Genomic DNA, 26,935 nt, shown 5'->3' with positions numbered 1-26,935 from the left:
GGCAGGCACTATCACAATTTTCTCGCCAGAGCAATGCCAGAATTGCGGGAAGACATGCCGCTCCCTACAAGACAACGCATGTGGTTCCAACATGACGGGGCGCCGGCACATTTCAATCGTCGTGTGCGTCGATTCCTGGACCGACGGTTCCCAGAAACGTGGATTGGCAGAGGTGGTCCTGTACCATGGCCTGCTCGATCCCCAGATATGTCCCCTCTCGACTTTTTTGTGTGGAGAGAGATGCGCAACCTTGTTTACGCAACTGCTGTTGCATCAGAAGAGGATCTGGTTGGCCGGATAGTAGCAGCAGCAGGAACAATTCGGGATACTCCTGGGATTTTTGCCCGTGTCAGACACAACATGATGCGACGGTGTATTTGCGTGTCAATGGAGGCATTTTTTGATAATCTACTGTGATTGGAATTGGGTTGCGTTAACGTGTTGTCTCTTGATCATAAAAAAATGGAAAAGTGTTTGTTGGTTTAATTAATTTGCCGCCAGAGAAATCTTCCTCTACCGGCTTAAATACTCCTCACAGGAAAAAATGACATTAGGGAAAAAGATTTTTTTGATGTCCCCTACAATCTCCCAGAGTTTGTCGGTTTAATTACTTTTCACCCTGTATACTTTATCTACCGCGAAGAGTTTTTTCCTATTTTCGCAGCATGCGAGCGCCTGTGCATGGAAATACATCCACCCTGTCAATAGTTACTGTATAGAGAGCTAACGTTATCTCACATGTATTATGATGTCATGCTTCTCACCTTGATAGATAGCGTATTCCATATTACTTGTACACCTTCCTCCTCATCACACTATCTGTTATACGAGGTGAGACAATAAAGTAATGAGATTGATGTGAAAAAAAAGTTGCCTACCGTTTTAGTCAAGTTTAGTGTTGTCTTCTTCAAACTAGTTCCCTTCTGATTGCACACACTTCTTCCAGCGCTTCTGCCATTCATGGTAATATTTCTGGAACTCATCTTCTGTAATATCCGCCAAGACCCTCGTCACAGCTTTTTGGACATCTCGTGTTGTTTGAAAATGGTGTCCCTTGACCGCCATTTTGACTCTTGGAAATAGAAAAAAGTCGCACAGAGCGATATCTGGTGAATGAGGTGGCTGTGGTAGTAATGAAATTTGTTTTGACGTTAAAAATTGCTGTACTGACAGAGCAGTATGGGATGGCGCATTATCGTGATGCAGAATCCAATTATCAGCAATGTTGGCACGAACACAAAGAACTCTTTTACGAAGTCTTTCTAAAATTTCTTTGTAGTAATATTGGTTAACTGTCTGTCCAGGAGGCACCCATTCTTTATGAACAATTCCCCTGGAATCAAATAAGCACATAAGCATGCATTTCACTTTTGACTTCGACAAGCGAGCATTTTTTGGTCTTGGTGATCCCTTTGAGCACCATTGCGAACTCTGGCATTTTGTCTCGGGATTGTACTGGAAAAACCAATTTTCATCACCAGTGATAACATGGCTTAACAATTCTGGGTTGATTTCCGTTTGCTCTAACAGATCTGCTGCCAGATTTTTCCGTGATTCTCGCTGTTGTGGTGTGACATTTTTGGGGACCATTTTTGCACAAGTCTTTCTCATACCAAGATCTTCAGTTATTATTAGACGATCCATTTCTCAGTTGATGTTCAGTTCTTCTCCAATCATTTTCGCGGATAATCTTCGATCAGATCGTACGAGTTCTTGCACCCTGGCCAAGTTGACATCCGCCTGTGAGGTTGATGGTCGTCCACTGCGGTCTTCATCTTCATCATTCGCTCTGCCTTCACTAAACTTTTACGCCAATGAAAAACTCGAGCTCTTGACATAACCTTCTCTCCAGAAGCCTTCTGAAGCTTACTGTAAGTTGTCGTCACGTTTTCACCCAATTTAACGCAAAAAGAAAGGGCATACCGCAATATTATGCAGTTCCATTTCCATGACGAGAGACACAAATACGTGTTAACTCATTACAGCACAACTCACGACTGAGCAGTTGCATCGATGTGCTGCTTGGACTAGAAGCAGCTTATACACTCCTGGAAATTGAAATAAGAACACCGTGAATTCATTGTCCCAGGAAGGGAAACTTTATTGACACATTCCTGGGGTCAGATACATCACATGATCACACTGACAGAACCACAGGCACATAGACACAGGCAACAGAGCATGCACAATGTCGGCACTAGTACAGTGTATATCCACCTTTCGCAGCAATGCAGGCTGCTATTCTCCCATGGAGACGATCGTGGAGATGCTGGATGTAGTCCTGTGGAACGGCTTGCCATGCCATTTCCACCTGGCGCCTCAGTTGGACCAGCGTTCGTGCTGGACGTGCAGACTGCGTGAGACGACGCTTCATCCAGTCCCAAACATGCTCAATGGGGGACAGATCCGGAGATCTTGCTGGCCAGGGTAGTTGACTTACACCTTCTAGAGCACGTTGGGTGGCACGGGATACATGCGGACGTGCATTGTCCTGTTGGAACAGCAAGTTCCCTTGCCGGTCTAGGAATGGTAGAACGATGGGTTCGATGACGGTTTGGATGTACCGTGCACTATTCAGTGTCCCCTCGACGATCACCAGTGGTGTACGGCCAGTGTAGGAGATCGCTCCCCACACCATGATGCCGGGTGTTGGCCCTGTGTGCCTCGGTCGTATGCAGTCCTGATTGTGGCGCTCACCTGCACGGCGCCAAACACGCATTCGACCATCTTTGGCACCAAGGCAGAAGCGACTCTCATCGCTGAAGACGACACGTCTCCATTCGTCCCTCCATTCACGCCTGTCGCGACACCACTGGAGGCGGGCTGCACGATGTTGGGGCGTGAGCGGAAGACGGCCTAACGGTGTGCGGGACCGTAGCCCAGCTTCATGGAGACGGTTGCGAATGGTCCTCGCCGATACCCCAGGAGCAACAGTGTCCCTAATTTGCTGGGAAGTGGCGGTGCGGTCCCCTACGGCACTGCGTAGGATCCTACGGTCTTGGCGTGCATCCGTGCGTCGCTGCGGTCCGGTCCCAGGTCGACGGGCACGTGCACCTTCCGCCGACCACTGGCGACAACATCGATGTACTGTGGAGACCTCACGCCCCACGTGTTGAGCAATTCGGCGGTACGTCCACCCGGCCTCCCGCATGCCCACTATACGCCCTCGCTCAAAGTCCGTCAACTGCACATACGGTTCACGTCCACGCTGTCGCGGCATGCTACCAGTGTTAAAGACTGCGATGGAGCTCCGTATGCCACGACAAACTGGCTGACACTGACGGCGGCGGTGCACAAATGCTGCGCAGCTAGCGCCATTCGACGGCCAACATCGCGGTTCCTGGTGTGTCCGCTGTGTCGTGCGTGTGATCATTGCTTGTACAGCCCTCTCGCAGTGTCCGGAGCAAGTATGGTGGGTCTGACACACCGGTGTCAATGTGTTCTTTTTTCCATTTCCAGGAGTGTAGACCAAGGTCTAAGATATTGTGCCTACGCAAGCCGCAGGGTTGCTACATCTTGCAAAGAAAATCAGTCTCATTACTTTAGTGTCGCACCTGGTATGTAGAAGAAGTGTGAAGACACTGTCATAGATCGTTCCTGATTTACATCTCCAAAATGTAGCTTTTTTTTCAGGAACAATATGTTATTTGCCGGCTAATGTCACTACCATTGCTTAGTATCCGGTTCTAGGCACTTCAGTCTGGAACCGCGCGACCGCTACGGTCGCAGGTTCGAATCCTGCGTAGGGCATGGATGTGTGTGATGTCCTTAGGTTAGTTAGGTTTAAGTAGTTTTAAGTTCTAGGGGACTGATGACATCAGATGTTAAGTCCCATAGTGCTCAGAGCCATTTGAACCATTTTTTACCCATAAAAACCGTTATATGAAACCGCTGACAGACAAGCAAGAACATCCCAAGTAACATGATTTCTGTGCAAACCTGTTGGCACATTTTTACTGCAACATTGGCATGTAAGATTATAAATACAAATAATAGGAAACTGGCCATAAACATTAACATCTCTGTAACTCTACGACAAGAAATGACCACTCAGTGCATGAAATTCCCTTCTCCCTCAGCCCCCCCTTACGTTAGGTTACTGCTACACTATTTTGTTGGAATATTTCATTTTTCGTGAAATATACACTATTGACTCAGGACTGGTTTCAAATTATAAAGTAAAATTAAGCAAGTTATTCTTTTTTTAGGAAATATGCTACCATATCACACTATGGACACTGCCAAACAATTTATTTGGCAGTAATTTCTATTCAGAACACACCCTATTTCCTAATAAAAATCTAGGATTCTTAGCGTTAGTATTCGCATTGTAACCCTAAAATGCGTTTCATGACAAGAAAAGCAAACATGCCCCTGATCGGCGCTTCTAGTAGGCGAATATTTTGGTCTTCAGTCCAAAGACTGGTTTGGTGCCGCTCACAACACTGTCCTGTGGGAGCGTCTTTATCTGTACTACCGTATAAAGAGGAGAGGTTTTTTTAACATTATTACCAAAAGTCTCAAAAAGGTCTTGACCGATTTACTGCAAATCTTAACACCATAGTCCAATAAACATTTGCTTGCACATAGGACACACACAGACACACATTGATGAGACGAAATATTACGACCACTGCCCACAGTGACATTTGATGCCGCGTGGTGGCATTGGGGGCACGTGACACAGTAGCAAAGTATACAAGTCTGCGAGCAGAGCAGATACCGAGATTGGATCACCCGAGCGAAGATATGGGCTGCAGATGAGGAAATCTATTGACATAAGCTACTTTGACAGAGGGCAGATTATTGTTACGCTGAGCCTATGAATGAGTATCTCGAAAGCAGGGAAGCTGGTGGAATGTCCACGTGCTACTGTCGTGAGCATCAGAAAGAGGCAGGAGGACAGTGAAACTACCACTAGGAGCTAAATGGTTGGACGTCCACGACTCTTGACACAATGTGGACTTCGGAGGCTGGTCTACTCTGTATGGTAGGATAGATGGTGATCTGTGGCGTCTCTGACGAAAGAGCGCAATGCTGGTGCACGCACAAGTGTTTCGGAGCACACTGTTCATCGTACATTGTTGAACATCTAGCTCCGCAGCAGGCCAACCCTACGTATTCACATGTTGACCCAACGACATCGTCAATTACACTGGTTACTGCCCGCCATCCATATGGAGCATGTATGGGTCTCACCTCGGACTTCTAGTACTCAGCCACACACAACTGATATCATCAAAGTGTACGGGCCTGAAGATGGCGTTCACGCAACGTCGAAACTAGTAGCCAAATAAATATGAGATCTTAAGTACAGGCACATTTTTAGCCACAGCATGTAAATCTATTTATTTTAATCAGAGAACCCTGTTTAATAAAGCATGAAAGCCAATGCAAGTTATCCTGTGCGCGGTCGCATGTGATCTCTGGTGAGACACAGAATGGATGTCTAGTCTTTTGTTAATCACTTCTTCTGTTATCTGTTCTGGAATGAAGTCGAGGGAGAGCCTCTCGCGTTAGACTGGCCGCTCTAATTTAAACTCTTTAATTTTATAAAAAGTCACTGCGTACTGCAGGGCGCATACTCGCGCATGCTAGTAATTATATAAGGAAATTTCCACTGTGCGTGGACGAGATACCGACGTGCGGATAATCAACATATCACTAGTGATTAATATTGTATTCCGAATGTAAGTGCACTTCAGTAATTATAGTTATGATTAATTGTGATTTTATTATTTGTTTAATCCATCATCCTAAAATTTCAACATTATATGTAAACTGTATTTTCAGTATTTATCTCATTTTAGCTCAGAAATAATGTGGCCCACGAACCTCCTTACGGAGACGAAATTCTCAAAGTATATGTCTGATGCCACCTTATTATGACAGTAAATATAGTCACTGATTTTTTAAATATTTAATATTTCCATCCCTCTCAATTCAGTTCAACAAAAATTAAATATATATATATATACAGGGTGTTACAAAAAGGTACGGCCAAACTTTCAGGAAACATTCCTCACACACAAAGAAAGAAAATATGTTATGTGGACATGTGTAAGGAAACTCTTACTTTCCATGTTAGAGCTCATTTTATTACTTCTCTTCAAGTCACATTAATCATGGAATGGAAATACACAGCAACATAACGTACCAGCGTGACTTCAAACACTTTGTTACAGGAAATGTTCAAAATGTCCTCCGTTAGCGAGGATACATGCATTCACCCTCCGTCGCATGGAATTCCTGATGCGCTGATGCAGCCCTGGATATTGGCGTATTGTGTCACAGCCGTCCACAAAACGAGCACGAAGAGTCTCTACATTTGGTGCCGGGGTTGCATAGAAAGGAGCGGCACGGGTAGAGTATCCCGTATGAAATCATGATAACGTGCTCCATTGAGCGTAGGTGGAAGAACATGGGGCCCAATCAAGACATCACCAACAATGCCTGCCCAAACGTTCACAGAAAATATGTGTTGATGACGTGATTGCACAATTGCGTGCTGCTTCTCGTCAGCCCACACATGTTGATTGTGAAAATTTGGAATTTGATCACGTTGGAATGAAGCCTCATCCGTAAAGAAAACATTTGCACTGAAATGAGGATTGCACACTGTTGGATGAACCATTCGCAGAAGTGTACCCGTGGAGGCCAATCAGCTGCTGATAGTGCCTGCACACGCTGTACATGGTATGGAAACAACTGGTTCTCCCGTAGCACTCCATACAGTGACGTGGTCAACGTTACCTTGTACAGCAGCAACTTCTCTGACGCTGACATTAGGGTTATCGTCAACTGCACGAAGAATTGCCTCGTCCATTGCAGGTGTCCTCGTCGTTCTACGTCTTCCCCAGTCGCGAGTCATAGGCTGGAATGTTCTGTGCTCCCTAAGACGCCGATCAATTGCTTCGAACGTCTTCCTATCGGGACACCTTCGTTCTGGAAACCTGTCTCGATACAAACGTAACGCGCCACGGCTATTGCCCCATGCTAATCCATACATCAAATGGGCATCTGCCTACTCCGCATTTGTAAACATTGCACTGACTGCAAAACCACGTTCTTGGTGAACACTAACCTGTTGATGCTACGTACTGATGTGCTTGATGCTAGTACTGTAGAGCAATGAGTCGCATGTCAACACAAGCACCGAAGTAAACATTACCTTCCTTCAATTGGGCCAACTGGCGGTGAAACGAGGAAGTACAGTAAATACTGACGAAACTAAAATGAGCTCTAACATGGAAATTAAGCGTTTCCGGACACATGTCCACGTAACATATTTTCTTTATTTGTGTGTGAGGAATGTTTCCTGAAAGTTTGGCCGTACCTTTTTGTAACACCCTATATATGTTTCATTTTTAATAAAAATTATACCAGGTGATGTCCCACCATCATCCAGTTTGAATATTGATGTACGAAGGTAGCCCAATAAATATGAAATCTTAAGTACAGCTGGAGGGCTTTCATTTTAATAAAAATTACGATTGCTGTCGACATGGGACCATCGGGATTCGACCGTTGATAAATAGAAACGTGTCTGCCCCTTCGGGTGAATGACATTCCTGCTACATTAGGTCGCTGGTCGCCTCGAAAAACGCCGTCATCGAGATGAATGGCGGCTCGAAACGTGCAGCGCCTCGCGGACGCAGGCTGGTGGGAGCAGCATTACGCTATGGCAGACATTCTCCTGCCCTTTCATGGCATCTGTGGCAGTAATCGAAGACACACTGGCAGCTGCGAACAGCCTGCATCCCTTCATGCTTGATGTCTCCCCCTATCGGTATGTCACCTTTCAGCAGTATAATTGTCCGTTAACCGAAGCCAGAACCGTACTACAGTAGTTTAAGGAGCAGTATACTCACCCCACATTGATCTCTTGGCGACCAGATTCGCGTGGTGTAAATCACGTGGAATCCATCCGCATCGCTATCGGGCGTCACCATCGCGGACGCTAACCAGTGGCCCGTTATTTGCACCAAATTCATGACCTGCGGGTAAACATCTGATGACACATGCCTCTACAAACTTACCAACCATCGGTCGGATCCCTGATACGCAGCCGACCACCTTAGGCGAGCGGTTCTAGGAGCTTCACTCTGGAACCGCGCGACTGCTACGGTCGCAGGTTCGAATCCTGCCTCGGGCATGGATATGTATGATGTCCCTCGGTTACTTAGGTTTAAGTAGTTCTAAGTTCCTGGGGGACTAATGACCTCAGATGTTAAGTCCGATAGTGCTCGGAGCCATTTGAGCCATTTGAACCTGATCCGCAGAATCGGTGATGTATTTTGTTCCATATATGCCAATACGGACAAACAATCGATTAATCAGGTGTTCTCATGCACGCACACGCACGCACGCACGCACGCACACACACACACACACACACACACACACACACACACACACACACATACATACATTACATATACCGGGTGATCAAAAAGTCAGTATAAATTTGAAAACTGAATAAATCACGGAATAATGTAGATAGAGAGGCAAAAATTGACACACATGCTTGGAATGACATGGGGTTTTATTAGAACCAAAAAAAAAAAACGTTCAAAAAATGTCCGACGGATGGCGCTTCATCTGATCAGAATAGCAATAATTAGCATATCAAGATAAGACAAAGCAAAGATGATGTTCTTTACAGGAAATGTTCAATATGTCCACCATCATTCCTCAACAGTAAGCTGTAGTCGAGGAATAATGTTGCGAACAGCACTGTAAAGCATGTCCGGAGTTATGGTGAGGCATTGGCGTCGGATGTTGTCTATCATTATCCCTAGAGATGTCGGTCGATCACGATACACTTCCGACTTCAGGTAACCCCAGAGCCATTAATCGCGCGTACTGAGGTCTGGGTACCTGGGAGGCCAAGCATGACGAAAGTGGCGGCTGAGCACACGATCATCACCAAACGACGCGCGCAAGAGATCTTTCACGCGTCTAGCAATATAGGGTGTTTTTTTTTTGTTTCTAATAAAACCCCATGTCATTCCAAGCATGTGTGTCAATTTTTACCTCTCTGTCTACATTATTCCGTGGCTTATGAAGTTTTCAAATTTATGCTGACTATATATATGTATATATATATATATATATATATATGCCCAAAGAAGTTGACCCCAAACGTTTATTCGTTCATAATAAAATGAACCCAAGCTAATTATCTTCCACCATGAAGTCTGGATCGTCGTCGACGATGGCTCCTCGATTTACAGCGTGAAAAAAAATGACGACGACTTGTTTTTTACTAAAATTTAATGATTCTTGATAGTTGTAACACTTGAAAATGGCCTGAGACCGAAATGTAGACGGTGGAATAAAACGTGTTGTACAACCGAATGTTAGTCATCTTTCAATAAACAATATTTTTAGTTCCTTAACCTGGATTGCTAATGGCACTATGATTCCTCCCCATAATTTCATGTGATTTTTTTTATCATCACCCTCAGAAATCCTTGACAGTCCGTCTCCGTCTGTACGTCAGGCCGTTGGTCTCCGTTCAGCTGTGGCTGTTCCTTCGCATTTCCACTTCTCGGTCACACCACGAACAGTCGACTTGGGTAGCTTTAGAAGGGTTAAAATTCCGCTGATGGATTCGTTACTCAGTTCACTTGCAGTGACTAGTTCACGTTCCAAGTCACTGAGCTTTTCTGCTATTATCGCTTCTCTACTGGCGCAGCGATACTAAACGCCTCATTTTATCCTGGCCGATCCAACCATCGTGACATCTGGTGGTCAATTCCGCATTACGTACGGATGTCCTGATACTTTTGATCAGATAGTGTACCCGTCACATGGCTGAAGTAACTTACGTCACCATTCGCCAGTCACATCACCGTCTTGTTCCAGTTGCGGCACTACAGTTGCAGCACTCCGAAGTAACCACTGTGCTCGTTTAACGGTTCGGGTTGTTTGAGGAAGGAGACCAGACAGCGAGGTCATCGGTCTCATCGGATTAGGGAAGGATGGGGAAGGAAGTCGGCCGCGCCCTTTCAGAGGAACCATCCCGGCATTTGCCTGGAGTGATTGAGGGAAATCACGGAAAACCTAAATCAGGATGGCCGCACGAGGGACTGAACCGTCGTCCTCCCGAATGCGAGTCCAGTGTGCTCGTTTAAGCAGCGTGATTAAAGCCGTCGGCACACGGACCGAGCATCCGAACGTTGAGCGTTGAGCGCGCCGAGTTTCTGACGTCATAGCGTGGAACAGCACGTTCGGGAGTCTTTCCTAAGGTGCATAGCAATATCTGGCATGTCAGATATTCTGAGCGTTGACCAATGAGATGGCACAACGCCACCTACGTCACATGTACGCCATCTCCCTTCAGCACAGAGTCGTGAGGCGCCATATTGGCATTCATTTCAAGCCTACACGTATATATGCCGTTTCTGAGCACGAGAAAATTGAGAATCATCGAAAGACCCGTTGCTAATTGTGTGATCCGTCGCAATAAAATACTGAGAAACATCGTATTCGTGGAAAAAGGAATTATTGTAACTTGCGTGTTATGGGAGTGTGCTATTCCAAGGCTGCAATACATTGAGGATGCACCGAAAACGCATTGTTCTTGGTACAATTTGTTGTAACTAAATTTCAGTTAGTAACATAGTTACGATTAGAGCTTTCAGCAAGTGCTAAGATTGGTAACATTCTGGGAATGGCAATCAATTTCAGTATGTTCGTTTAACACAGCCGTCACGGTAGCTCAGCGTGCTTTTCTTTTTTTCTTTTTTTTTTTTTTTATTTTATTTTACAAATGAGTGTTAGGTAAACAAATTATTAGAATAACATGAAATACAACAAATTAGAACATATCCTGTTTTCCTTTTATTGTTTTTTTTTTTTGGTTTTGTTTAAAAATTTGTATTGAACAAACTAAAAGTACATATATATTCACTATGCAAGAGTTCTTCAAGGTACCATTTAAAAATATACAAATGACTGTTAGTTAAACAAAAAAATATTAAAAAAGAAAAACATTAAGTACAACAAAATATAACATATTCTGTCTTCTTCCTTTAAAAAAAAAAAAAAAAATTGTGTTTTTTTTTTGGTCGATGCATGAGAACGTGGATAAGGGTGTTGCATCATGTGACAGGTAGGCATGGTACACCCCAACTTTGAGGGGGGTCAAGGAAGACGCTGCGGAGATAACCGGCAAAAGTTTGTCGGTAGGAAGGTGTTCGGGTGAGGGTGCTATGCGCGGTCACAACTTTGTACCAGAAGTCAAGGACTGTATGCGGACCACTCCGAAAGAGATATTCTAAAGCCTGTCCTCGAAACCAGATTAGGGTATGGTGCTTAGCAAGAGGGTAGTGAAATGTCTGGGGCAACAACAGGAAATCCGGGGTTACCGTCGTTGGCGGGGCACGGAGGTAAAAGCCCACGATTCTTTGGATGAGGAGCCATACGTTTTGTTTCAGGGGGCACGTAAGACGGTGCTCGTCGGTGTCTTCGAGCTGACAGTCAGGGCAGAGTGGGGAGGTGGCCAGTCCTATGCGATAAAGTCGACTATTAGTCGGGAATTTTCCATAGACCAAAACATACCAGAGTGCAGACACAGACGACGGTAAAAAGGGTGCATGCACACACCCCCAAACCGTGCGCCAGTTAATGTCAGGATGCTGTAGCACCATGGGGTCGCAAGGGTTGGACAGCATAAACAAACGATAATAATCTTTTGTACGGGGAGGACGGGTGACTGGAAGATCGGCCCGAACGTAGCTGAGTTCTATGAAACAATTGGCGACGTAGTACAATAATGGAGAAATAGGTGCCACATTGATTGGTGGATCGAGAGAAGCTGGTCGGAGGATATCTAAGAGACTGCGTGTTAAAGACGGACGCGTGTTCGGTCAGAGGGCTAGCTGCCCTCTGTAATAAAAAACTGAGTTAATCGATCAACAACGAACTTAAACGGATGTCTTACGACGTCCGCCCCGAGCAGATGCAATGAACAAAAGCGAACAAAATGAGATTTAAAAAAAAAAACAGTGGTGAGGAGCATCACCGATTTGTGAAATTTTTATGTTTGGGCGGTGGTTCGCTACTTGCCAGTACGTAAATCTTTTTCCTAACATATGCGTTTTTATAAGGTTCTGTTACTTTATTATTAGTTTAATATAAGCATATACTATAATTTTTGATGTTACGGAAATGTAAGTTCACCTTTCTTTGGGTGTTCGATTGGCTTGATCTACAGGACGCCTTGCGCTACTTGTGTAAAGCTATTTTGCTCCTTTTTCTTTTGCGCTTCGTAATTCACTGTTGCAAAGATTCTACTACTGGCTAGGAACAGTGATCAAGTAAGACCGACCTTGGGGTTTAACTAAAATGTGGGAATGTTTATCTTATGTGAATGTTTATCTTATGTGAAGAAGTATTGCAAATTTGTATCGTACTGTTTGTGATGGAACTTTTATAAGGCTGTGTCCTTATTGATTGGACACGGTACTTTCCTTTTCGTAGACAATGGAGCTAACGTGGGAATTGTAGGCGCGCCCGTTTAGTTGTTGTTGTTGTTGTTGTGGTCTTCAGTCCTGAGACTGGTTTCATGCAGCTCTCCATGCTGCTCTATCCTGTGCAAGCTTCTTCATCTCCCAGTACCTACTGCAACCTACATCCTTCTGAATCTGCTTAGTGTATTCATCTCTTGGTCTCCCTCTACCATTTTTACCCTCCACACTGCCCTCCAATACTAAATTGGTGATCCCTTGATGCCTCAGAACATGTCCTACCAACCGATCCCTTCTTCTAGTCAAGTTGTGCCACAAACTTCTCCTCTCCCCAATCCTATTCTATACCTCCTCATTAGTTATGTGATCTACCCACCTAATCTTCAGCATTCTTCTGTAGCACCACATTTCGAATGCTTCTATTCTCCTCTTGTCCAAACTATTTATCGTCCATGTTTCACTTCCATACATGGCTACACTTCATACAAATACTTTCAGCAACGACTTCCTGACACTTAAATCTATACTCGATGTTAACAAATTTCTCTTCTTCAGAAACGCTTTCCTTGCCATTGCCAGTCTACATTTTATATCCTCTCTACTTCGACCATCATCAGTTATTTTTCTCCCCAAATAGCAAAACTCCTTTACTACTTTAACCGTCTCATTTCCCGTTTAGTAAACAGTGTTATTTACGAACTAGAAACTTCCCGCAACTGCCGCTGGAGTGCGTTGCGATCGCGTGTACCAATTTGGGGCCCACGTACCGTATGCACAGCTCGAATCGTTTCTGGACGTTCAGCAGCACGTTGAACTTGACACGCTCGACGTTGACGTTCGACAGCACGGTCCGTGTGCCGACGGCTTAACAGCCTGAGTGGTGAGTTCACCCTAAATGTAGCGTTCTGTGAGTAATGAGAATGTTAATTAATAATGATACTACTGCCTCGTGTCACAGCCCGGCGCGACTACTTTTACCGCCGGCGATAACTCATAGCGTTGCGTTGTGACGCTGGGCGTGGGCCACCTCACAGGCAAAGTGCGCTGACTCACCGTAGTCACGTTATCGCGTTCCGGTGCTCACGCACGCATTACGCACGCACGCATACGTAGCGTGCGGCCAACACGTGGACACTGAGCATTGCAGAGTTCGCGTCGCACAGAATACGAGCCAGGTCGCAGAACCGAACCGAGAGAGCGCTCCACCGACCGACCGCCCGTAATTAATTGGCCCGAATTCGGTTGCGCGCAGCGGCGAGCGCGAAGTATGACGTCACGGGGGCCAGGGCGTGGTGGGGCCCCCAATCCCGTGGGAGTGGACGCGCGATGGAAGGGTCGCTAATTTGGCTGCCGGACTTAATTGCTGCCGCCGTGTCGACGGCCATCATGTGCGGCCAGGTTTGGTAATTGACTCGCGCTGTACGCCGAATCGGGTCTGACAGCTTCACGCACTCATATCAGCCGTCCAGTCGCCAGGCGCTCCATTTTATCTGCGCCACAGTACTCTGCGACCACATGCACCTGCGTCGCCGAGATCAGTGAAACACGGCGATACTCGACCAGAGGATTTGTCCATTTGTTTCCCGGTGCTGGAACAGGATTTCATAGCCATAATCGTCCAGAAAACGGAGCGGCACTGTTTTTACTATCAATAATTTCTCTCAGTAGGAAGTGTGGTGTCACCGTCAGACACCACACTTGCTAGGTGGTAGGCTTTAAATCGGCCGCGGTCCGTTAGTATACGTCGGACCCGCGTGTCGCCACTATCAGTGATTGCAGACCGAGCGCCGCCACACGGCAGGTCTAGTCTAGAGAGACTCGACTAGCACTCGCCCCAGTTGTACAGCCGACTTTGCTGGCGATGGTTCACTGGCTACATTCGCTCTCATTTGCAGAGACGACAGTTTAGCGTAGCCTTCAGCTACATCATTTGCTACGACCTAGGAAGGCTCCATATTCAGTTACTATTGAGAAATGGTGCAAATGGCTCTGAGCACTATGGGACTTAACAGCTATGGTCATCAGTCCCCTAGAACTTAGAACTACTTAAACCGAACTAACCTAAGGACAGCACACAACACCCAGCCATCACGAGGCAGAGAAAATCCCTGACCCCGCCGGGAATCGAACCCGGGAAGCCAGTACTATTGAGATTGATATTGTGAATCATGTACCTTCAAGAGCGTCGTTCATCATTAATGGATTAAAGTATAAAACTAATTACGTCCGCTTTCTGAATTCTCGTTCCTTGTCATGTTCCAGACCTGACGTCAGTATAGTTCTTCCCTTTTCACGCCAGCCTGCGTGAGCTAAAACGCGTGCATTTCGGCCTCCTCTAGCAACACGGTGTTGGCTCTTCTGCCAACACTACACGAAGTATACAACATGACGTTATCAGAGATGGGAAAATCACTGAGGCATGTCAAAAGTATAAATCTCTGCACGTTCTAAGCTACCATGTCAGGGTTCCAGTAAACAACAAATAGATCAGAGAACAATGCAAGCTAAACAAGCAACTAATTATATGTTTTCACTCCTCGCTAAGATAAAGCTAAGGGAAAGACAACAAACGTTACATGAATCAATAATAAAAAGCAGTTGTTTAGATGGAGCAGATACCGGAGAAATGACAAAACAGAGCAGAAGAAGACTTGAAGCCATGCAAATGGATTTATTTTTATTTATTTATTTATTTTGATAAGTTGAAGACTTTCACGGAGAAGATGGACACAAATATAGAGATCATGAAGCGGATGAAAATTCCAACCTACGTCGCTGTTGAATTTGGAAAAACGTCTTTTAAAATGGTACGGACATGTAATAAGATTAGAGGAGGGACGAAGACCGAGTAAAGGACTAAGTACGCAACCTCAATAGAAAAGAAAAAGAGGATGGAAAAAATCAGGTGGAAGAGGATATGCAACGAAGAAATTTGAAAGAAGGTGAATTTTGAACATGGCTGACGCTTGCAGCAACCGTATACACAAATTTGAAAAAGATGTAAAAATCAGCGAGACCAGGTTTCGTCGCCTCTAAGGGTGACTTCATCAGAAGGTAAGGTAATTACATGAAGAACATATCGTCACTCTTAGAGGTGACGAAACCTGATCAAGGTATATAGAAAACCTATGCAACCGGTTGGCTGATTTTTGCGTATTTTTCAAATTTGAAAGAAGGTCGAAAGAACAATCGAAAACTTGGATACGAGGTTGTGAGAAAAAGCCGAAAGATCTGTAACCAGCTCGCAAAATAACAATAATAAGTGTTTTTTGACAAGGGAACAACTTCTCCTATTTATCATCGTCGCCTAAATCTGATAAATGAAGTAGATTATTTGATATCCGATGCTGGAAGAGAATTTTATAGCCATATTTCATCTGTACACGGGAACGGTATGTTTTTATCGAAGATACCAATTTCTCTATTTTACATCATCCAACTGCTGCTACTAAATCCAACAAAGGAACTACATGGTTCGATTTTCGGTATCGGAAGAGGTTTTACATTGCCAGCAATCATCCGGAAATGTAAAGTCCGTGATGATATAGAAGATAACAGCCGCGCTGTTTTATCATCGTTCAAGTACAGCGACTAAACCCCCTTAGTCGGTGAGATCGGTAAATCACGCAGGCGCTCAAAACGGTAGTACCCGGTTCGATTTGCGATGATGGAAAGCGCCTTAGAGCCATAATCGTCCAGAACTTGGAACTGTATGGAGTTTACGAAACTGTCAATTTTACCGCACTACTACTACTAGTGGCATTTGTCTACGAGTAAGGAAAAATGTGAGGTGATCTTCATGAGTACAAAAAGGAATTCGCTGAATTTCGGTACACGATAAATCACACAAATACAAAGGCTGTAAATTCAACGAAACACCTGGGAATGACGAACAGTCTAAACTGGAATGACCACTCACATAATGTTGTGAGGAAGGCAAATCAAAGACTGCGTTTCACTGGCAGGACACTAAGAAAACGTAACAAGTCTCCGAAAGAGACTGCCTACACTACACTTTTGCGTCCTCTGGTAGAGTACTGATGTGAGGTATGGGATCCTTACCCGACAGGGTTGACAGAGACATCGAAAAAGGCCAGAGAAGGGCAACGCATTTTGTATAATCGCCAAATAGGGTAGCGACTATCAAGGATATGATACGCGATTTGGGGTGGCAGTCAATAAAACAAAGGCCTCTTCCCTTACTGCGTGATGTTTTCACAAAACTATAATCACCGGCCTTCTACTCAGAATATGGACATATTCTGTTGTCACCATCTTACAGGGCGACAACTACTGAACTATATGAAAAAGAAAACGTAAATTAGTTACAAACTACGGCATAAACACACTTTATTCGACATGTAAACATCACTACAAATATTGGGATTTAGGTTATGAGATGTTCGATACGCCCGCCATCATTGGCGGTGATGTGGCGCAGACGATTAGCGAAATTCTGCATGACCAGCTGAAGCGTCGGAACATCGATGCTGTCGAAGACCTCCTGAATGGCTGTTTTCAGCTCAGCAGTGGTTTTGGAGTTATTGCTGTACACCTTGTCTTTAATATAGGGCCACAAAAAGGAGTCTCATGTGTTCGGAGACGTAGAATATGGCGGGCAATCGAGGCCCATGCCAATGGCATCTGGGTACCCCAGAGCCAAAACGCGGTCCCCAAAGTGTTCCTCCAGGACATCAAACACTCCCCTGCTTCGATAGGGTCTACCTCCGTCTTGCATGAATCACATCTCGTCGAAATCAGCGTCACTTTCGATAATGGGGATGAAATCATCTTCCAAAACCTTCACGTACCGTTCGGTAGTCACCGTGCCATCAAGGAATTTTGCACCGCTTATTCCGTGAATGCTGCACACCACACAGTCACACGTTGAGGGTGAAGAGACTTCTCTATCGCGAAGTGCGGGTTCTCAGTTCCCCAAACGCGTCAATTTTGCTTACTGACGAACCCATCCACATGAATCTGGGCTTTGCCGCCTAACTAAACCAGACAGCGCACAGTAATTCCCATCATGCCCCGCGGCCAATCGTGCAGTTTGAACGTCCTAACGCAAGCCTTTTAGAAGCTATGACGATTTTATTTCATATAGTTCAGTAATTGTCACATTGTACATAGGAAGAGATGACCATGGTAATGAAATAGAAGGAATCATAGCGGGTTCACTAAGAGTTAAGTCCTCGTCTTTTCTCACGCGCTGTTAGAGAGTGCAATAGAAGGGAAATAGTCTCAAGGTTGTTCGAAGAATCTGTACCAGGCTCTTATGTGAGGTTTTCGGAGTAGTCATGTAGATGTAGATGAATAAGTGTCATCGCTCGTTTATCACCGATAGGAAACTACCTCGAGAAAACGTAATGAAAGACGATCAAACTGTCGGAACTGCATGAAGCTGAATGACCTAATATGAGGAAAAGTGTTGAGCAGAATTTGATCCAGCAGTGGGAGGCAAATGGAAAATGTTAAAATGCTGTAAACCTGTTTCTTAAATTTTCATGTTTCGCGCGTACATGTGGAACAAAATTGTTGTTTACTCCACATTATATTTTCGTCAAGTGGTTTTAATTCAACAACCAATTCGCCTTGATGCTGAATAGAGATTTGTTAGCCGGTATGTTGTAAGAAGATATAATTTTGTTCCGGATGCACTCTCGAAAGATGATGGAATATGCTGTACTTGATAACAAAACTTACAGGAAGGAAATACAAATGTAAATTGATAAATCATATAGTCTAACATTTCTGTTTTCTCTTCATTAGCAGAAGAACTATTTGGAAGCCCACTGCACACAGAAACTTCCACACTGCAATTTTAATACCGCCAGAATGAAACAATTAAATTCAGCACACAACAGTACTTATAAAGGCTATTAGCTGAACGAATTTTTAAATTAACGGTGGCGCCATCCAGCGAGCAATACAAATTGATACGCTTGGGATTCGTTAAGGGTTTACACTGAATGAGTTCGCGTTTTTTTAACGACCATTAATTTTCATTATTTTCCCCGCTATTCTATTAGTTGGCGAAGCTTTATTAATTCGGGCACTGGTCGGGAATATATTACTTCGCTGTGTGAAATTGATTTTCCACCAAAGAAATAAAACGCTATTTTTGCATGAAAGGAGGGCATATTTTGCAAATTCGAATTTGTAATAGTCGTGGTGGGATACACGCTGTGTTGACTGTGCGTCCCTTAGATTAAAATTGTGTACCACTTTGGACTCTAGGAAGCTCGTATTATGAGCAAGAGCAACGTCACTAGAAAAGCCGGACGAAGTGGCCGTGCGGTTCTAGGCGCTGCAGTCTGGAACCGCGAGACCGCTACGTTCGCAGGTTCGAATCCTGCCTCGGGCATGGATGTGTGTGATGTCCTTAGGTTAGTTAGCTCTAGGGGACTAATGACCTCAGAAGTTGAGTCCCATAGTGCTCAGAGCCATTTGAACCATTTCTTCACTACAAAACTTATAGTAAGGTAAGTCAGAGTTATTACAGAACAAAGCGTAGAACTTTAGTGTAATGGCACACAGACCCTAATTCAAGGAAGAGATTTTTGAGATTGTATGTTTAGATCAGGCAACGGCCTTGCCGCAGTGGGTACACCGGTTCCCGTGAGATCACCGAAGTTAAGCGCTGTCGGGCGTGGTCGGCACTTGGATGGGTGACCATCCGGGCCGCCATACGCTGTTGCCATCTTTCGGGGTGCACTCAGCCTCGTGATGCCAATTGAGGAGCTACTCGACCGAATAGTAGCGGCTCCGGTCAAAGAAAACCATCATAACGACCGGGAGAGCGGTGTGCTGACCCCACGCCCCTCCTATCCGCATCCTCATCTGAGGATGACACGGCGGTCGGATGGTCCCGATGGGCCACTTGTGGCCTGAAGACAGAGTGCTTTTTCACGTTCAGAGCACAGCATGGTATGGCAGTGTGTTGTCCACTTTGGGGAAACCGGAAAAGTAGATCATCAAATGGTTTGAGACGTGGTATGTACACAAGTATGCTAAGATTTAAGTGGACTGATATGGTAAGAAATGAGGTGTCTTTTGTGTTAGCAGAAGAGCCAACATCATGTTACGAGTAGAGGCCGAAATGCACGCGTTTTAGCTCACGCAGGCTGGCGTGAAGAGGGAAGAACTATACTGACGTGAGGTCTGGAACATGACAAGGAATGAGAATCCAGAAAGCGGACGTAATTAGTTTGATACTTAACTGTAATCCATTAATAATGAACGTCGCTCTTGACGGTAGATGATTCACAATATTATCTGTTCAGAATACATTCTTGAAGTAATTATAGTAACTGAATATGGCGCTTTGCTAGGTGGTAGCAAATGACGTAGCTGAAGGCTATGCTAAACTGTCGTCTCGGCAAATGGGAGCGTATGTAGACAGCGAACCATCGCTAGCAAAGTCGGCTGTACAACTGGGGCGAGTGCTAAGAAGTCTCTCTAGACCTGCCGTGTGGCGGCGCTCGGTCTGCAATCACTGATAGTGGCGACACGCGGGTCCGACGTATACTAACGGCCCGCGGCCGATTTAAAGGCTACCAGTGTGGTGTCTGGCGGTTACACCACAGTGTCTCTCTGCAGAATCAGCGAGATTTTTCTTTTCTTTTTTTTTAAAAAAAAAAAAAGAAAAGGTTGCCAAACCCTGTCGGTTAGTGGCGGCTGCTGAGGACTCAGGTCCTTCTCAGGCTGGGGATGTCTGATACTGTTGGGACACCGTTCATTTGTTTCATTGTGAAATCCTGCCCTTCTTGGGTGTTACGTTTGTGTTGGCTCATGCCATTTTGTGATTAGATTTTCTTATATCCAAGTGGTGGAATTCCACAGCCCAGTATTCGCCTTACAACTGGGGAAAACCACCGAAACTCCAGTCGGGATGACACTGGATTATCAACTGCTAATCTCTGAGAGTTTCTTACGCTAGGTTTTTAATTTAATTGATGTTCTAGTGGTGGATTACTTTATCTCTTTGCAGAGTTTTTGTTCTAGATTATGAATTATGCCTATGTTATATGCTCTATCGTTTGAGTGTGACTAACCAATTGATTGATTGGTAAACTCTATTCCTAAACTAGTGTGAGTTGGGAGGATGGTCATCTGGGTATGTGCAGGGTAGTTTCAAAAAAATGGTTCAAATGGCTCTGAGCACTATGGGACTTAACTTCTAAGGTCATCAGTCCCCTAGAACTTAGAACTACTTAAACCTAACTAACCTAAGGACATCACACACATCCATGCCCGAGGCAGGATTCGAACCTGCGACCGTAGCGGTCACGCGGTTCCAGACTGTAGCGCCTAGAACCGCTCGGCCACCCCAGCAATCGAGGGTCGTTTCATTTCACTTTACTTCACTGGTGTGGTTGGAGAAGGTTGGAGGGAGTTGATGGGCCACTTCACTTCTCTGTATTTACTGCACTCTTCTTTTTCTAATTTTTTCTGTATGCTCCTTGTTATTTGGGGTATGTTCGTTGTATTGCATTTGCGGAAGACACTGACAAGAATAAGTTAAGAAACTGCAGGACTTGCGTTAAGACATCAGAGAATGATCATCAAGGTATGTGAGTAAAGGTATAGAGGGTAGAAACTGTAGGCAAAGATTGGCACATAACCAGCAAAAATTAGAGTACTTTGAGTCTAAGTGCTATTCTGACGATGAAGAGGTTAACACAGGAATGGAAATCTTGACTCGCAGGTGAACTGGGAACACAAACGTGCGGTTTGTTTTAAAATACACTCCTGGAAATGGAAAAAAGAACACATTGACACCGGTGTGTCAGACCCACCATACTTGCTCCGGACACTGCGAGAGGGCTGTACAAGCAATGATCACACGCACGGCACAGCGGACACACCAGGAACCGCGGTGTTGGCCGTCGAATGGCGCTAGCTGCGCAGCATTTGTGCACCGCCGCCGTCAGTGTCAGCCAGTTTGCCGTGGCATACGGAGCTCCATCGCAGTCTTTAACACTGGTAGCATGCCGCGACAGCGTGGACGTGAACCGTATGTGCAGTTGACGGACTTTGAGCGAGGGCGTATAGTGGGCATGTGGGAGGCCGGGTGGACGTACCGCCGAATTGCTCAACACGTGGGGCGTGAGGTCTCCACAGTACATCGATGTTGTCGCCAGTGGTCGGCGGAAGGTGCACGTGCCCGTCGACCTGGGACCGGACCGCAGCGACGCACGGATGCACGCCAAGACCGTAGGATCCTACGCAGTGCCATAGGGGACCGCACCGCCACTTCCCAGCAAATTAGGGACACTGTTGCTCCTGGGGTATCGGCGAGGACCATTCGCAACCGTCTCCATGAAGCTGGGCTACGGTCCCGCACACCGTTACGCCGTCTTCCGCTCACGCCCCAACATCGTGCAGCGATGGTGTGGGGAGCGATCTCCTACACTGGCCGTACACCACTGGTGATCGTCGAGGGGACACTGAATAGTGCACGGTACATCCAAACCGTCATCGAACCCATCGTTCTACCATTCCTAGACCGGCAAGGGAACTTGCTGTTCCAACAGGACAATGCACGTCCGCATGTATCCCGTGCCACCCAACGTGCTCTAGAAGGTGTAAGTCAACTACCCTGGCCAGCAAGATCTCCGGATCTGTCCCCCATTGAGCATGTTTGGGACTGGATGAAGCGTCGTCTCACGCGGTTTGCACGTCCAGCACGAACGCTGGTCCAACTGAGGCGCCAGGTGGAAATGGCATGGCAAGCCGTTCCACAGGACTACATCCAGCATCTCTACGATCGTCTCCATGGGAGAATAGCAGCCTGCATTGCTGCGAAAGGTGGATATACACTGTACTAGTGCCGACATTGTGCATGCTCTGTTGCCTGTGTCTATGTGCCTGTGGTTCTGTCAGTGTGATCATGTGATGTATCTGACCCCAGGAATGTGTCAATAAAGTTTCCCCTTCCTGGGACAATGAATTCACGGTGTTCTTATTTCAATTTCCAGGAGTGTACGTGTGCATTTATGTATGCGTCACAGACATGGGAGCGGTACACAGCACACAGAAGGCGAATGGCAGCTGCGAGAAGGAGGTTTCTGACACTTAAAATGGGGACGATTTCATTACAGGAACAACGTGTAATCATTGCGTGGAGTGACACCGCCGTGTCATCCTCAATGGAGGATGCGGATAGGAGGGGCGTGGGGTCAGCACACCGCTCTCCCGGTCGTTATGATGGTATTCTTGACCGAAGCCGCTACTATTCGGTCGAGTAGCTCCTCAATTTGCATCACGAGGCTGAGTGCACCCCGAAAAATGGCAACAGCGCATGGCGACCTGGATGGTCACCCATCCAACTGCCGACCACGACCGACAGCGCTTAACTTCGGTGATCTGAAGGGTGCCGATGTATCCACTGCGGCAAGGCCGTTGCCTGCGTAGAGCGACACCGAATGAAATTCATCACCGGCTTGGGGGAGAAATGTTGTGATGTCACGAATGTGTCTGATGTGCATTCGTGGGCGCGACATTTCAGAGAAGGCAGAACGTGGTGTGTCAACAAATCGAGACAGCCTTGTCCGGTGTGACGACATGATTGAGCGAGTGGAGAGAGAAGTTTTGGGGGGTCGACGAATGAGTGTGGAACAAGTCGTCTCCCTATTTGGCATTTTCGTGGGATCTGCGCACAGAATCCTGCACGGAGACCTCAAAATGCGAAAAATGTCCCCCGGGTGGATTCCACGAATGCTGACAGACCACAGACCACACGGATGTGCACGTGGCGTGTTGCCTGGCAACGTTGACGTGTCATGACTCCAGGAATGGGACTTTTTCTTCATCGACTGTGACAGTAGATGAGACACGGATGCTGTTTTTCAGTCCTGAAACGAATCGCCAGTCAGTTCAATGAAATCACACACACACACACACACACACACACACACAAACACACAACACAGTAATATCAGAAATTGAGTCCGCCTTGATGCAAAACACCTTATTATTCGTTTCTTTATTTATTCTCCCAAACCAGTTTCGGCGACAAATATCACCATCATCAGTGGGTTTTTTAAAAATCTAAAACATGCAGAAAATAGCATGGTTACACAAACACAGTAGCACATTATTACATTTTTTTACTATTCGTTTTTTGAAATATAGTTTACTTTGGATACTTTCATACTACCTAATTTATTGTATGTTACAGCATGTTTTAAGCAATTATTGTCAGTGTTTGCGAAATATTTTCTGTGCGCTTTCTGTTGCCGTTTTTTACTTAGCGAACATCATGTCATCTGCAAACCATGTGAGCGGCTGTTAGTAAACAAATACTAAAAGGTGAACTTCGTATGTCAGCAACATATACTTGGGTTTGTGGTAGTGTTGTGGAAAACCAGTTATTTGGTGTGTACTGACCTGTTACTTAGCTGTTCGTGTACTCACGTTCGTTGCTGGCGAATAGCTAAGTAACAGGTCAGTACACACCAAATAACTGGTTTTCCACAACACTACCACAAACCCAAATACTGTATATATTGCTTTCTTTCGAAGATCACCTTTTAGTATTTGTTTACTACCAGCCGCTCACGTGGTTTGCAGATGATATGATGTTCGCTAAGTAAAAAAAGGCAACAGAAAAAAGCGCACCAAAAATATGTTGCAAACAGCGACAATAATTGCTTAAAACATGCTGTAACGTACAATAAATTAGGTAGTATGAAAGTATCCATAGTAAACTATATTTCAAAAAACGAATAGTTAAAAATGTAATAATGTGCTACTGTGTTTGTGTAATCATGCTATTTTCTGCATGATTTAGGTTTAAAAAAAACATTGATGATGGTGATATTTGTCCCCGAAACTAGTTTGGGATAATAAAGAAATAAACGAAAAACAAGGTGTTTTGCATCAAGGCGGACTCAGTTTCTGATATTACTGTTTTCTATGCAAACACGGACCAAATGGAAGAGTTCCAAGATAAAATCACACACCCACACACACCGCCACCAAGAAAATTTCGGATAAGCAAGCGCCAATGGTAAAAAAAAATAATTAAAGAAATGATCCTAGCCACGTTATGGGGCAGTATTGGCGTAACCTCACATATTACGTTGCAAAGGGCTCTACGGTGAGAGGTGTATCCTGCCAAGATGTTTCGAAGAATAAGCACCTTCCAGCACTGCGTTGAAAAATGGCCGGAGAAGGCTGCACGTGTGGCTCCTTCAGCAAGACAATGCACCAGCGCGTCTTGCGGATGCGAGGCTGCAGTTTCTTCGTGACAATATCTTTGAAATGACTTCTCATGCTTCCTGCTCACCTAGTCTGGCTACTAGCGATGTTTGGCTGTCTCCAACGACGAAAGGCAATTTCCGTGGTCGCAGCACATTCACTAACCGCGCCGCTATTCCGTCAGTGATTTTCCTGTGCTTAAATCAGAGTCCTAAAGAAGCGTTCGCATCCGCGGATGAAATCATGGCGACGACGTTGTGAAAAATTTGTACGGCTGCAGGGAGGTTACGCCGACAAGTTTCACAGTTCTCCTGTGATTAACGTGTGAGGAAGGAAATGGGAAGTGTTGTAACTTGAATGAAACTCGTATAATTACGTCTCCTGAATTTGGATTATTTGCATCATGCAACGATCCTCGCGTATTCCCTGATACCTCGCCTCTCACACACGCGTGGTTGTTTAGTTGAAGCTTTGTCACGGAATGTCAACTTCGCCTGTGCAGCGAAGACAGAGAAGAAATTGTAATGCTATTATCCAGGTTAGCAGGTGTGTCATTCATTTGAATACATGCTGAACTGGTTGGACCTCCGCTCTGTTACTGAGAAATTAGCGACGCCGATTCCCATCTGTTTGATTAATACCAATGAATAAACTGAATGTGCGTAGTTCTTGCGTGCTATTTCTTGTACGACACGACAGAAATATTGGCCGTAAGCACGTGCACGAATTATGCGGACGTGGGCAGATTTTGATATTGTGTAAATAATGAGATTAAAAAAAAAGAAAAGCATTTTTTTCTATATATATTCTAAGATGGATAGATGGATAGAGCGTCTGTCATGTAAGCAAGAGATCCCGGGTTCGAGTCCCGGTCGGGGCACACATTTTCATCCGTCCCCGTTGACGTATGTCAACGCCTGAAAACAGCTAAGGGTGTTCATTTCATTGTAATTACATTTTTTTCTTTTCCTGCAATCTTTGTATTTTTTAAATCTATTTAACTATAAATTCCCATTTTGTGTTTGATTATCTTTTTATTTCTGATAATGAGTCATGAGAACCGACTGGTGAACAGTTTTATACCCATCCATCGCGAGCAAGACAAGTGTGAGAAAAGACGTCATGAGTGCGACACTGGTTATATGGAATAAAAATGTAGTATCACCTCTGCTCATACCACTTTGAAGTGTAGCTTCCTACAACTTTTCCGCCAGTAAATAGTCCGCTTGTATTTCCTCTAACGCAGACCTAAACTTTCATTTCGCAAACGTGTGGAAACTCATGTCCGCCCTAGTACTGCGCTCATTTCTGTCGGACTGTTACCTCTATCCGCGCCAGGCGCTTTGATGCGATGTCATCAATCACTCGTGAATTCATACAGCTCTGAGGGTACACAAATTGGTCACGCGACTTTTGTTTCCCCATTTTTTTTAAATTTTTTTTGAGTGTTCCTCTCCTACTTCTCTTCTCGGCAGAACATCTCCCGTTTTCCGACATACTGCTGCCCGCTGTGGAACACCTCACGGCCCGGTATGAAACTTTAAAGCAATTCATACATTTTTTTTGCTCGTGCGCGACTCGCCGATCATGCATTATTCACCAGAGCGGCGCGGCCGTTCGTCAAAAAGGGAGAGAGAGTATCACGCCGCGTCCCTGCCCGACCCCGTACGTGGGTGGCTCTGGAACTTTGCGCTGTAAATGAACCCGTGTTACACCAGTCTGTCCCACGAATACTGTCGGTGTACGAAATTTGAAAACTGCAACCAAAATGATGTTACACGTTATTCATACGTACATAAATAACGCATCTCCTTAGTTTTATAGCATTGTACACCGGTTACACATGCGCTTGCAAAAGGTAAAACTGCCATTTCTGTAAATTATACCTCAAAATTTTCTAAATTTTAACTGCGTAAGAGCAACAATAAAATCGTTTTTTTTTTTTTTCTCTGGCCGTTGCGAGCAACTACTGTGCTTGGGACTGTTAAGTTTAGATCGAACTTTATACGAAATTAGCTTTCGCGTAACGGTTATATAAAAGTCGTTATTTTTTTCACTCCCCACACGGGAAAGTTTAAATTAATAATATTAACAAAATATTTGACTACTGCGGTGGCGCAGGAGCCCAGTCAATGCAGACAAGGAAAGTGGCACAGCGCGTATAGGACGCGCGCTGCTCAATGGCGGTTCCGTATAGACTTACACTACTGGCCATTAAAATTGCTGCACCACGAAGATGACGTGCTACAGAC

The 26,935-nt window shown here is 45.2% G+C and overlaps 1 protein-coding gene and 1 pseudogene across 1 annotated transcript in view; one reads left to right on the top strand and one right to left on the bottom strand.

Annotated features, from left to right (window-relative positions):
* LOC124718757 overlaps nt 1–26,935 on the bottom strand; it is a 578,644-nt gene that overhangs the window by 297,174 nt on the left and 254,535 nt on the right. The window lies entirely within an intron of this gene.
* On the top strand, nt 19,062–19,179 carry LOC124719207 (annotated as a pseudogene).

The sequence above is a fragment of the Schistocerca piceifrons genome, chromosome 10, assembly GCF_021461385.2.
Source record: "Schistocerca piceifrons isolate TAMUIC-IGC-003096 chromosome 10, iqSchPice1.1, whole genome shotgun sequence".
NCBI lineage: Eukaryota > Metazoa > Arthropoda > Insecta > Orthoptera > Acrididae > Schistocerca > Schistocerca piceifrons.
This window is presented reverse-complemented; position numbering and strand designations above follow the sequence as displayed.